The sequence below is a fragment of the Aquarana catesbeiana genome, linkage group LG09 (assembly GCF_042186555.1).
Source record: "Aquarana catesbeiana isolate 2022-GZ linkage group LG09, ASM4218655v1, whole genome shotgun sequence".
In the NCBI taxonomy this organism is placed as follows: domain Eukaryota; kingdom Metazoa; phylum Chordata; class Amphibia; order Anura; family Ranidae; genus Aquarana; species Aquarana catesbeiana.
Genome location: NC_133332.1, coordinates 25,220,260 through 25,234,614, shown reverse-complemented (window position 1 = coordinate 25,234,614; position 14,355 = coordinate 25,220,260). Strand labels below are relative to the sequence as shown.

At 45.1% G+C, this 14,355-nt stretch overlaps 1 long non-coding RNA gene across 1 annotated transcript; it reads left to right on the top strand.

The window, feature by feature from the left end:
* The first annotated feature begins 6,276 nt into the window (after positions 1-6,276).
* On the top strand, positions 6,277-13,699 carry LOC141107127 (uncharacterized). Its single transcript, XR_012235792.1, has 3 exons — positions 6,277-6,343; positions 12,352-12,411; positions 13,444-13,699. It is a non-coding gene; the product is annotated as an uncharacterized lncRNA (long non-coding RNA).
* The last annotated feature ends 656 nt before the right edge of the window (positions 13,700-14,355 follow it).

Genomic DNA, 14,355 nt, shown 5'->3' with positions numbered 1-14,355 from the left:
CTTTATGCAGACCCCTTCTACCAGCAGACTGCCGAATTCATGCTTGGCAAATTACAGCAAGGTCCAAGGCCTGCTGAGGAATATGTAACTGACTTCCGTGTATGGAGCGCAGATACCCAATGGAATCATTCCGCACTTCGCCACCAGTTTCGACTAGGACTGTCTGACACCTTAAAGGATGAGCTTGCCAGAGTGGGAGTTCCAGCATCCCTGGAAGACCTGATCGATCTAACCATTCAGATCGATCAGCGATTATGTGAAAGGCAATCCGAAAGGTCCAAAGGAACCCTTTCTGTGGCTTTGAGGTCTGACATTCCTGCATCCTCATCCATTGCATCCCCCGGAAGGAGGGAACTGCATAAGACTCATAGAAGTTTTCGAAGACCACCCCTTTCTCCTGATGAACGCCTTCATCGATTACAGGACAATCTGTGTCTCTATTGCGGGGAGGCGGGTCACTTTATACAGACTCGCCCGGCAAAGACCCGCAGGTCTTTCTCCCACCAGCCTCACATGATGCATCTCTCAGGGAGGTACCAGTCTCATGTCTCTCTTTCCATTGTGCTCCAATTTTCTGAAAAGACTGTTCCTGTATTTGCAATCATAGACTCTGGGGCCTGTAGTTGTTATATGGACTCTGCATTTGCTCCTCTCCACCAGCTGCCTGTATGTGCCAAGAAGCAGGAATTCCATGTTCATCTGGCTGACGGTTCCGGCATTAAATCAGGCCCAGTTACCCAAGAGACTTTACCTATTTCCTGCTGTACTTCTTCCGGCCACCATGAATTCCTCCGTTTGGATATCATAGCTTCTTCCATGTTCCCGGTCATCCTTGGCATTCCATGGTTGAAGGCACATAATCCTCACATTAACTGGCTTACCGGAGGCATCTCCTTCTCCTCTGACTACTGCCAAATTCACTGCCTATCTGAAAAGACTTTCAATACCATACCCCTCCTGGGTATCCTCCCTGACCATGAAACCTCCAATATGGTCCCTGCTGCCTACCATGAGTATCTGGATGTATTTAACAAGAAAGGAGCAGACACTCTTCCTCCCCATAGAACATATGATTGTCCTATTGAACTTTTACCAGGGGCCGAGATCCCATTTGGGCAAATTTATCCCCTCTGAGCCCGAACTAGAAGCCCTGCGGACTTATATAGATGAAAGCCTTGAAAAACAGTTCATCCAGCCCTCCACTTCACCAGCAGGGGCCGGTATTTTCTTTGTGGAAAAGAAAGACCATACCCTTAGGCCCTGTGTGGACTATCGTGACCTTAACAGGGTCACTGTTAAAAACCGGTACCCTCTGCCTCTGATCCCTGAACTTTTTCAAAGGCTGCATGGGGCACGAGTTCTCCAAATTGGATCTGAGAGGTGCTTATAATCTTGTCAGAATCAGGGAGGGAGATGAATGGAAGAAGGCCTTCCGAACACGCTTCGGGCATTTTGAATATCAAGTCATGCCATTCGGACTCTGCAACGCCCCTGCCACATTCCAACATCTGGTAATGATGTTTTTCGGGACTTCCTTGATTTATTCATCATCGTGTATCTGGATGACATCCTTATATTCTCTGAAACTCTAGAATCCCATAGGACTCATGTAAAGAAAGTACTGGGTCGGCTGAGGGAACACCGCCTTTATGCAAAGGCTGAGAAATGTGACTTTGAAAAACCAACCATACATTTCCTGGGACTTGTCATCTCTGCTGACGGTATCTCCATGGACCCACAGAAAGTCACTTCCGTCCTGGAATGGCCTGCCCCTGTCGACAGGAAAGCTGTTCAGAGATTTGTGGGTTTCGCCAACTTTTACAGAAAATTTATCAAGAACTTTTCTGGCATCATCACTCCCATCACTCAGTTAACAAAGCAGCATGTTCCTTTCCGATGGATCCCTGAAGCTCAAAAAGCTTTTGAACAGTTAAAAACTTTATTCACGTCAGCTCCTATCTTGAAACATCCTGATCCATCCTTAGCCTATGTTTTGGAGGTGGATGCCTCAGAGTGCACTGGGCGCTATTTTGTCTCCACGCCAAGGTCCCAAATCTTTGCTCCATCCTGTGGCCTTTTTCTCTAAGAAATTAAATCCTTCTGAAAGGAACTATGGTGTTGGAGACCAAGAATTGCTGGCTATCAAGGCTGCGCTTGAAGAATGGCGCTACCTCCTGGAAGGAGCAGCTCACCCCATCCTCATCGACCATAAAAATCTCATACTTGAGGACGGCTAGACGACTAAGACCCCAGCAGGCAAGGTGGGCACTTTTCTTCTTTCGTTTTATGTTCCATATAACTTATCGCCCTGGCTCAAAGAATGGTAAACCGGATGCCTTGTCCCGCATGTTCAGCGACCCAGTGGTATCCTCAGAACCTGATACTATTCTACAAGCCAAAAATGTTTTGCTTCTTCAGGCGGATTTGATGTCTCAGATAAAAGCAGATGTGATAAACCAACCACCTTCCAAAGATCTGGATCTTCAACTGAGGGATGGTCTGTACTTTCATAAGGAGCAAATCTTTATCCCTGAGCAATTCAGTGTTGCTGTCCTGAGGCGATGTCATGACCACCCATTAGCGGGCCACTTTGGAATTCGCAAAACGGCCGATCTGATCTCTCGTACATTCTGGTGGCCAGACTTGATGCAAAACTGCAAAAGATATGTTAACTCTTGTGTGACATGCCTTCGGAATAAGACAGACAGAGCCAAAACTTGGGGCCTACTTGAGCCACTCCCTGTACCTGAGAAACCATGGAGCATGATCTCCATGGATTTCATCGTGGAACTCCCCCCATCCGAAAACATCACCACCGTGTTTGTTGTGGTGGATCGCCTGACCAAGATGGCCCATTTTGTACCCTTACAAGGAACTCCTTCGGCCACAGAGACCGCCTCAGCTTTCATCAAGGAGATTGTAAGATTACATGGTGTCCCTGATAGCATCATCTCTGATCGTGGGGTGCAGTTTACGTCTAGATTTTGGAGGGCATTATGCCAAGCACTGAACATTGAACTCCGCCTCTCCACAGCCTACCATCCACAAACTAATGGACAAACTGAAAGAACCAATCAAACCCTTGAGCAGTACTTACGGTGTTTTTCCTCTTTTGCACAAGATGACTGGCTATCACTTCTCCCACTGGCAGAATTTTCATACAATAATTCCATCCACTCTGCAACCAAGCAATCACCCTTTTTTGCCAATTATGGGTACCACCCCTCTTTCTTACCTGAGCTGGCCATTGAATCATCTGTACCTGCTGTACAAAACAGATTAAACTTCCTCAGTACTAATAACCAATTACTGCAAGATACAATCTCCAAGACTCAAGCAAGCAATAAAAAAAAAGTTCTTCGACAAGAAGAAGAGAGGTAATCTGAACCTTAAACCTGGAGACAAGGTCTGGCTTTCCACAACAAACTTGAAACTGAGCTGTCCTTCAAGAAAACTTGGCCCAAAATTTTTGGGACCCTTCCCAGTCAAGAGGAAAATTAATGCAGTAGCATTCGAGTTGGTGTTACCCAAGAATCTAAAGATCCACCCTGTATTCCATGTCTCTTTGTTGAAACCAGCTGTACCAAATCCATTTCCAGATCGGGTTTCTGAAATTCCTCCTCCGCTGCTCATCGAAGGGAATGAGGAATTTGAGGTGGAAGCCGTGTTGGACTGTAGAAGAAGGCATAACCAAACACAGTTCCTCATTAAATGGAAAGGTTATGGGTCGGAAGAAAATTCCTGGGAACCAGCTTCAGATGTGCATGCTCCCAAACTACTGCAAGCCTTTTTTCAGTGCCACCCAGAGAAAAGACACTTGAAGGGCATCCGGAGGCTGCCCTTAAGGGGGGGGCAATGTAAGAGAACTGTCAGGATGCGCCTGGCACGCACACGTGCGCATTCACGGGCATCAGCAGATTTCCTTGCGCAGGAACACACATCTGACAACAATTGGCACCTGACAGCCTATTTAAGGGTTGCTCTGATTTCTGACAGGTGCTGTCAGAAGCTGTGTCCTGAGATTCTGAAACCCTGTTTGTTTGACTTGACTTCCTGTTGCTGAAACCCTGGCCTTCCTGACCCAGTTTCTGGACTCTGATTACTCTGATTACTGGTTCATGATCCTGGCTTCCTGTTTGACCTTGCTCCTGTTTATACCTTGGTACCTCGCTGCCCGCCCGTTACTGAACCCGGCTTGCCTGATGACCTCGCTCCTGTCTGTTTGGCTCCACGCTGTTTCCGGGTACCTGTGCTGGCCATCCATCCTCTCAGCTGTGCTGGTTCCAGCTCTTCACCAGAAACCCTGCCTGCACTTCCCAGTCTGCAACACTTCCGGCAAGTTCTGCACGCAGCATTCACAGGCACTCGTGTTCCTCCTATCCTTGCCACCATCTGTTCCATCTCCAGTGGGGCTTGGATTGGAGATACAAGAGAGGCTGACCTCGTCATTTCAGACTCTTACCAGGTACGTGACAGGCCCCCTGAGAGAACAGTGCCAATCACCAAGACCACCAATGGCATGTAAGGGGCAAAAGGGTAAGTCTCATGGAAGACACAGTTCCCCAGTCCATGAAATTGCCAGCGGCTCCGGAATCCAGATGTGCCAAGACCGAACAAGAGGAAGCGCCGACATGAAGGAACACAGAAAGAAGAAGACGAGAAGGTGATACTTCAGGGTCTAATACTCCACCTTCCAGATGTATTAGCCCCGATCGTTCTTTCGGACGAAGAGAACAAGTGTCACGAAAATGACCTTTGGCCCCACAGTAGAGGCACAGGCCCAGAGTTCTGCGCCTAGCGTGTTCTTCAGGAGACAACTTGGTCCAGCCCAGCTGCATAGGTTCCCCAGCGGGCAGGGGGTGCTCCTCGGATCGAAGAGAAGGGACTGGGAGCTCAAGCTGCCTAAGGAACGGGGAGTGCTGGTGTCTTTTTTCCAGGGCCCTCTCCTGAAAGCGAATATCGATCTGGTTACACAAGGTGATAACACCGTCCAGATCAGCAGGAAGGGATCTTCCTGCCAATTCATCCTTCACTCTATCAGAGAGGCCATGTAAAAAGGTTGCAACTAGGGCCTCATTATTCCAGCTCAATTCAGCTGTGAGAATACTGAACTGAAGAGCATACTGTCCCACAGAAGCGGACTCTTGACGGAGACGTAAAAGAGCGCTAGCCGCTGAGGAGACACGACCCGGTTCCTCGAAGATATTCCAAAAAAGTTTCAAGAAATCAGACAGGCTAGAAACCACTGGATCATTCAGTTCCCACAGAAGGGCAACCCAAGCGAGCGCCTCGCCGGACAGAAGGGATATAATATAGGCTACTTTCGCCCAATCGGACAGGAAGTTTTGGGGCTGAAGTTCAAAATGAATCGTACACTGGCTGAGGAACCCCCTGCAAGCCTTGGAGTCCCCAGAGAAACGGGCCGGAGCTGGCAGTTGTAATGAATGTGTGGCTGCGACTGATGCGATAGGTGCAGCAGCAGATAGCGGTTGAGGTTGTTGAACCGGGGGTCCTAATGAGGCCTGAACCTGTTCAAAACGGGATGCCAAATCCTGAAGGAATCGCATCACTTGGGTCTGATGCGATTCCTGGGTCTCAAGTCTGGGAACTAAGCCCTGCAACGGATCATCTGCGGGTAGCGGCACATCAGCCGGGTCCATGGCTGATCAAACTGTCAGGTCACCTAGAGGTTGGGTGACAGATGCACACCATTGGGATCAGGAGTGCACCACAAGGCAGTGGACCCTACGGCTGACTGCTGCGGATGGGAGTCCAGTTGGTAAGGAAGGCAGGGCCGCTGGGACATCAACACTGATCCCACCGGGGTTAGAGCGTAGGATTCCCTGGGGCGCGGAGTCTAAGAGCCAGCAGGTGTTCACCAGAGCCTCTAGAGGTGAGGATGGACTGGGCTGCAACTGGCTCCAGGTCACGACCCCCAGGGTCCCCCAGCTCACACCCACAGTAGGCAACAGGAGGATAGGGATAGTAAAGGAATAAGCCAAGGTCAGGGCCACAAGTAGACAAGGACAACAGAGTACACGCCAAAGGTTCAGGGTCACAAGCAGACAGGAATAGTCAGGGACACGCCAGAGGTCAGGGTCACGAGCAGACACGAATAGCAAAGAACATGCCAAGGTCGGTAACAGAAACAAATGTAAAGCACACAGCAGGCAGGAACAGGAAGCCAAACACACAAAGGTTGATTAGCACTGCTGGCTTGCAGTGCACAGGTTAATATAGGGTTTCCTGATAGGGCCTGGGGTGGGGCCATGCTTAGAGGAAAGGTTACAAAAGCAGTCAGGTGAGAGGCAGCTGGTCTCTAGAGAGGAATACATGGAGACAGGTGAGCTGACAAAGAAACTCTATTGCATAACCATGACAAGGACCAAGGAGAAATTGGTTCTGGAGATATAGTGGTACTTACTGGAGAAAACTAAAGCTGACCATAAAAAGGTTTTACAGATAGACCTGGGAAATTAGAATAAAAGATCTTTGCAAATTCTATATCCTATATGTAGGGTGCCAAATATTCCAGTTCCATTTCCAATTTCCTGTGTAAAAAAGTTGTTGCAAACAAAAACTGTTTGTATTTCTATCCGTGTTATTGTTTTTTTTTGTCCATGCATGTAATACATACTTAAATTTTTCTAAATAAAAAAACGTTTTTTTTCTATTAGCTGGTGCTTTTTGCTTTACAAGACAGTCTATAAGGTTATATGCAAAAAAAAATGTTTATTAAATCTATGAGTACATTTCCTCCGTAAAACAGAAAGTACTCAAATATCATCACATGCAAAAAACAAGAGGGATACTCTTCATTTACAGGTAAATTATAAGAAAATACTCATTGTGTAAACTGTCTTACCTTACAAAACAAATTTGCAGCTCGAAAGTGAGATTCTTTCATTAAAAGAATGACCATACATATTTTTTTAGCTGCCAGAAGACTGATCCCTCTACATTGGGGGTCCTCTGTTGTCCTCTCTCGGGTATGTCTATTGGATACCATTATGGAGACTAGAAGGATGGAACATTGAACAGGCAGGGTGTGGGATAGATCGGATGGGTTCCTACAAGTCTGGGCTTTGTGTCAGAGTATTATTCACCCCCATTTCCTACTGATGTAAGCCAAATGTGGAATATACTGTTATATATACTTTCCTGCCTCTGATATACATATGGGGTCTATTTATAAAAACAATGGTTTGAGTTACTAAGAGGCAAAGAGACTCTGCACATTGCAAAGTGCAGTTGCTCCAGAGCTGAAGCTCTGTGATTTTCATCATCCAATCATGTGCAAGCAAAAATGCTGTTTTTTTTATTTTTTTTATTTTTCTTGCACGTGATTGGGTATTCTTTGCAAAGAAAATCTTTACCTCATTTACTAAGCTCTAGACTACAGCAACTGCACTTACAGAGTGCAATTGCGCTTTGCAAAGTGCACAGTCTATTGGCCTTTAGGCCCCTTTCACACTGGGGCGCGGTGGGGGCATCGGCGGTAAAACAGTGCTATTTTTAGCGCTGTTTTACCGTCATTTTTGCGGCTGCATTCAGCCGCTAGCGGTGCGGTTTTAACCCCCGCTGGCAGCCAAAAAAGGGTTAAAACCACTTGTATAGCCGCGGTATTGCCGCGGTATAGCCGCGCTGCCCCATTGATTTCAATGGGCAGGAGCGGTTTAGGAGTGGTGAATACACCGCTCCTTCACCGCTCCAAAGATGCGGCTTGCAGGAGTTTTTTTCTTCTCCTGCCAGCGCACCGCTTCAGTGTGAAAGCCCTCGGGCTTTCACACTGAACAAACAGCGGCTGTTTTGGGTCGGTTTGCAGGCGGTATTTTTAGCGCACTAATGCCTGCAAACCGCCCCAGTGTGAAAGGGGTCTTAGTAAATCAACCCCCATGGCATTTTTACAATTTTCTCGAACAATCCCCGTAATTTGTCTATTTGTCTGAGGAAATACATAAAATAAACGTAGATTAAGCTTTCCCCCACATTCCCATTATGAAATCATCGCTAATTTAAAACAATTTACATCCACAATCTCTCACTAAATCATATCTGGGAGATTATTATATAATGGGACTAAATAGGAATATACAACATAGAATTGATAAAACATAAGAGCTTTTTTTACAATGGTTAAATGCATTAAAAATATTCACCAACATACAGTACCATCTCATTAGCATTATACATTTGATGAACACATGAATATAGTAGCAGATTGGTAGTAAAACATTTCTTAGGCTTTTTTCCCTTTATTTGCACCCGATGATCCAGCAAGTAGCACACTCCATGTCCTAGTGACACCGCCCACTTTACTGTATCTATAGAGGAGCAAAGTGGTCACCCTAGGGTGCTCTCCTGATCTAGACATCAAACACCAGAGGTGGCTCTAGGCTTTGTGAGGACTTAGGCAAAAAGTTAGACATGAGGCCCCGCTCACGCTTCCAGAAGGGGGCTTCCAGATTCCGATAAGCCCCCCGAGCGCAGACACCCACAACCACCGGCCAGGGTTGTGGGGATGAGGCCCTTGTCCTCATCAACATGGGGACAAGGTGTTTTGGGGGCTACCCCAAAGCACCCTCCCAATGTTGAGGGCATGTGGCCTGGTACGGTTCAAGAGGGGGGGGTGCTCTCTCGTCCCCCCTCTTTTCCTACGGCCTGCCAGGTTGCGTGCTCGGATAAGGGTCTGGTATGGATTTTTGGGGGCACCCCATGCCGTTTTTTTTTTTTTAATTTTGGCGCGGGGTTCCCCTTAATATCCATACCAGACCTGAAGGGCCTGGTATGGAATTTAGGGGGACCCCCCACGTCATTTTTTTTTTTAAATTTTGGTTTGGGGTTCCTCTGTGGGAAATTCCCATGCCGTTTTTATCAATGAACTTCTATGTGTATTGTCAGACTGGCAATGCATTAATAGCCGCGAGTAGTTTTAAATGACTTTTTTTCCTTTGAAATGTCATTTTGCTGTCAGACTGTTCTAAACACGGGAAACATGCACCCCTTTACAGGCATACTATAGACACCCCCCAGGTATGAAATTTAAAGGAATGTTACACTTTTATTGTTTCACTTTAAGCATCATTAAAATCACTGCTCCTGAAAAAACGGCAGTTTTTTAAAACTTTTTTTTTGCCTTGATCCATGTCCCCTGGGGCAGGACCCAGGTCCCCAAACACTTTTTATGACAATAACTTGCATATAAGCCTTTAAAATTAGCACTTTTGATTATTCATGTTCGTGTCCCATAAACTTTAACAGTGTTCGCGTGTTCGAACAAATTTTTTGCCTGTTCGCATGTTCTGATGCGAACCGAACAGGGGGGTGTTCGGCTCATCCCTAGTCCCCACTCATTCATGTGTGAAGGGCTGAGGCTGGGGTGAAACATGCCCTGGGCTGAATATGTCCTTCTCCATGTCAGTGGACACTGCCAGAGATCTTGGAATGCAGGGGAAAGTTCGCTGATAGGAGAGTAGGGTGGCATGGTGTAGTTTCTCCACCAAGTACTAAGTCATGTTTTGCTTGGGGATCAAATACTTGTTTTAGTTACTGAACTGCAACTCAATTTATAACATTTGTGTTTTTTTTCTGGATTTTTCATTGATATTCTGTCTCTATAATTTACAATACATCTATGATAAAAATTAAAGATCATACATTTCTGTGCAAGTGGGCAAACTTACATGATATTCAGGGGGTTAAATAATCATTTTCCTCACTGTAATTCAGTGGTGTATTTAGGTTTTGTGCTGCCCTAGGCCTGATTAAACTCATGCACCCCCTAATTTAAATACGACCCACCATTCCTGTCAAGGCCACACCCCTTCCTATTTAAGACATGCCCTGTTATCTGTAAACCACACCCCTTCCTCTTTTAATTGATGGGCACAGTGGCGGCGTTTGATGGGCACAGTGGCGGCGTTTGATGGGCACAGTGGCGGCGTTTGATGGCACAGTGGCGGCGTTTGATGGCACAGTGGCGGCGTTTGATGGCACAGTGGCGGCGTTTGATGGCACAGTGGCGGCGTTTGATGGCACAGTGGCGGCGTTTGATGGCACAGTGGCGGCGTTTGATGGCACAGTGGCGGCGTTTGATGGCACAGTGGCGGCGTTTGATGGGCACAGTGGCTGCGTTTGATGGGCACAGTGGCTGCGTTTGATGAACACACCTTTAATGGGAATTAAAACCCCCCCTCCTCATCTGTCCCCCTCCACTGCCTCCCTCTATACATGTGGGCCTTAGTTCAAAAGATCTCTTTAGTAGTTGAACTTTCTCCTTAATGCCTTAATGGCCAAATGGGCCAGACCTTAGAAGTGCACCCCCAGTGGGCACTGCAAATGCATGTTTGAACAAGTGGGGGATCAACTACTAAAGAGTTTTTTAGACAGGCTGCACATTGTCCACATGTATGGAGGGGGACGGGAGCAACTTTTTGAATAGTGGAGGAGGGGTATATATTTGTGCATGAGGGATGTTTTTGGAAAATGGACATTTAAAGGTAAACTAGCCCTTTAAACTGAAAATGACTCCAAGTACCTAAATGATCTTAAAGTGGTTGTAAAAGTGTTTTTTTTTTTTTTTTAATTATCAAATGCAGTGGCAGCTGGTGTTCAAAATTCTTGGTGGGGGGAAGGGCAGCCATCCACCCCCCTCCCAGCGAGCCATCCATCTGACCGCCACCAAATCCCACCCCCCATTGCTCAAACGATCGCCGCTACCAACCCCGTCGATCGCCGCTTCCCTCACTTGCCTGTTGCCCACCAGCCCTGCATATCTCTCCCTGAGTCCCGGTGCTCTCCTCCCTGCCAATCAGGATTCAGGAGTCCTGGAATACGGCCAATGGGGTCTTAGGACTCCTGGCCAGTCGGGTCTTAGGACTCGCTTCCTGATTGGTCGGGAGGAAAAACAGAAAGACATTGGCGAATATTAATTCGCTAATGTCACAAAACTGGGTGGGCTCCGGGAGCAGTGCTCTGCACCCGGAGCCCACCCTTTTTTGAAGAAAAATTAGAGCCTCAGGCTCTAATCATGTGCTTTCAAAAAAAAAAAACAGTTGAAATCCATGCATCAGTGCCCTGCATATGTAGATTAGGGGCCAGGCGCATAAGTGGCTGTCACTGATCATACATATTATACTTACTTGCGCTGTGCAGCCCTGATCCTCCTCTTCTGAGGTCTCCCAATTACGCTCTGGGCCTCCTCTCTTTAACTTTTTTTTTAACTTTGGATAAATTAGGATTAAGGTTTTTCAAGTTTTCATTGCTTAATTCATCCCTTATTTTTCCTTTGACTATAGTCATCAAGACAAAGTCTTATTCCCTAGAATTGTTACATTGTATCTTTTGTTACAAAGAAGTATTTTCAAAGGATTGCATAAGAAATGCATACAACTTTGTAGCAAAAGATACCATGTAACAATTCTAGAGACCATTATAACTACTGGTTACATTTATTTGATCATTCCCTCTAGCATTATCTAGAACTGTTACATTGTATTTCTAGTTATGAAGACATATGTATTTTCTATGCTCCCCTGCTCCATCCAGTGGCCATAATGCTTTATTTCACTCTAATAAAAGAATATTCATTCAGAAGAGAAAATATCACAAAGACCATTTCACACAAAATGGATGTATTGTATATGTAGATCCAATCTGTAAGTGGCTATGTATTTTTTTTAAATAGACCCCTAAATGCATAGGTGTGCACCCCATAGTTCAAACACAATGGATGGTGTCATTAGGGATGAGATTTGTGTCAGTAGTTTTTTGTTTTTATTTTATTTTGTTTTTTTTTATTTTTTCATATATATGGACAGAGATTCCCCACTCCCTTTCTCTGTAGCCTCAGTTGCCATAGGGGTTCAGCAGGGGGAGTCTGCATCACACAGGGTGATTAGGGTGTGCCCTGGCACACCTGGCACACCCTGTACGCATGCCTATGCCTAAGTGCTTAGTGCTTACACTTCATTAACAATGGATGATGGCAGAGTCCAGCATATACTGCAAAATTGTTTATTGTGGTAAAACAGAGATCATACAAGCAGCAAGAAGTCTCTAATGCCTTTCGTGGAGAATAGCGCTTGAATTTACCCCTTAATGGTCTGACTGCACTAAAGTCAGCTCTAATTGGTTTCTATAGGTTTACTGTAATTAGCACCTTTCTCCATGCACTCTTCATTGAGTAAGCCTCTATGTGTTTCTTCTAGCAAACAAGTTTTATTTCAGTGGAGGTTATAGAAAAAAACTTTTTTATTATTATTTTTGCTCAAGTATACTTAGCTCAACCAGCAATATGAATTTGCTGTCCAGAGTCTTCTATTATCCTAATATTCTGTCCTTATCTTTCAGCATCTTGCATGGTGCGTTCCATCATATGCGATTGTGATGACTGCGACGTAACAAATCCTGGTAAGTTACACAAAATCATGTATGTCCACAACTGTTGCTAGCAGAGGAACTCCACACTAGGTATCCTGTATAAAATTTCAATTCCCTACAAATTGTCCCTTTATGAAAATATAAAAAAAAGTACTTAGTAGTCCCTTTAAATCCAGCCTTGTCTTCCTGCAAGTGAAGATCTCATTGGTCCACTCTGCCCCTAGCACTGCCACCTTGAAGGGAGATCCAGCACAAGTGTAGATGCTCTGCGGGTCTCTGCCAGTGCTGGATCCCCCCACACATACACAGACATGCCCTGTGGCTGTGCCAGCTTTATGGCAGAGGACCTCGGCATGTCTACCTGCGTGGCTGGAAACATCATCCTTGTCTAGATGAAGAATAAGGAAATTAATATGTAATTAAAGAAAAAAAATACAGTTTAGATTTTCTTCTGTAATTGTATAAGAAGGTGGGGGGTGAAGGCAGGTGAGAGCATGATGTGCAAAGGAATGAAGGTCCAATTTAAGTTGGCCTGATTTTCTCTCCTTCAAGTTGCTAAAATGATCTTGAAGCAAAGTACACACTGTCAGTTTTTTGTTCAACCCCCCCCCCCGCCAGCTTGAGAGGAGATTGCTGTACTAACTATGTGATGTTAGTACATCAATCTCCCTGCTGAGCTATTGTGTTCTGATAGGGGGACTGCTCCCCCACCAGAACACACTGGTCAGGGCTCACAGCAATTGGTTAAAAAAACTGATCGGGTACAGATTGGCAGATGTTTTTCGGCCATGCCCCATTGATAGAAACTGGACATTTGTCCGGCTTCTCTTGAACAGACTGCTGTACACACAGGCCAAATGTCACCCGGTTTCTGTTGAACCGGCCAATACCGTCCGATATTTGACCTGTGTATACGGGGCTTTATTCAGTACCGGAATACGTTTCTCCTTCTGTAAAAAAGATGACTGCAGCATCTTTTAGTTTTATTATTACTGAACGTGAAATCATGTGCAGCAAGAATATTCCTCCCAGATTAATAACTGTTTTCTTTTCTACTATAAGGTTACATTAATGAACTTATCCAAGAACATGGTTCTGGAGATGAAATTGGACAAGACTGGAAAGGACCAAGGAATTGAGGGTTCTGGAGATAACACGGGACTGTTTGGAAAGGACCAAGGAGTGGAAGGTTCTGGAGAAAATACAGGTCTGATTGGAAAGGACCAAGGAGAAATTGGTTCTGGAGATATAGTGGTACTTACTGGAGAAAACAAAAGCTGACCATATATAGGTTTTACAGATAGACCTGGGAAATGAGAACAAAAGATCTTTGCAAATTCTATATCCTATATGTAGGGTGCCAAATATTCCAGTTCCATTTCCAATTTCCTGTGTAAAAAAAGTTGTTGCAAACTAAAACTGTTTGTATTTCTATCCGTGTTATTGTTTTTTTTTTTGTCCATGCATATATTAAATACTTAAATTTTTCTAAATAAAAAAAACGTTTTTTTTCCTATCAGCTGGTGTTCTTTGCTTTACAAGACAGTCAGTCTATAAGATTATTTGCAAAAAAAATTGTCTTTATTAAATCTATGAGTACATTTCCTCCGTAAAACAGAAAGTACTCAAATATCATCACATGCAAAAACAAGAGGGTTACTCTTCATTTACAGGTAAATTATAAGAAAATACTCAGTTTAAATACATTTGTGTGAACTGTCTTACCTTACAAAACAAATTTGCAGCTCGAAAGTGAGAATCTTTCCTTAAAAAATGACCTCACATATTTTTTTTAGCTGCCAGAAGACTGATCCCTCTACATTGGAGGTCGTCTGTTGTCCTCTCTCAGGTATGTCTATTGGATACCATTATGGAGACTAGAAGGATGGAACATTGAACAGGCAGGGTGTGGGATAGATCGGATGGGTTCCTACAAGTGTGGGCTTTGTGTCAGAGTATTATTCACCCCCATTT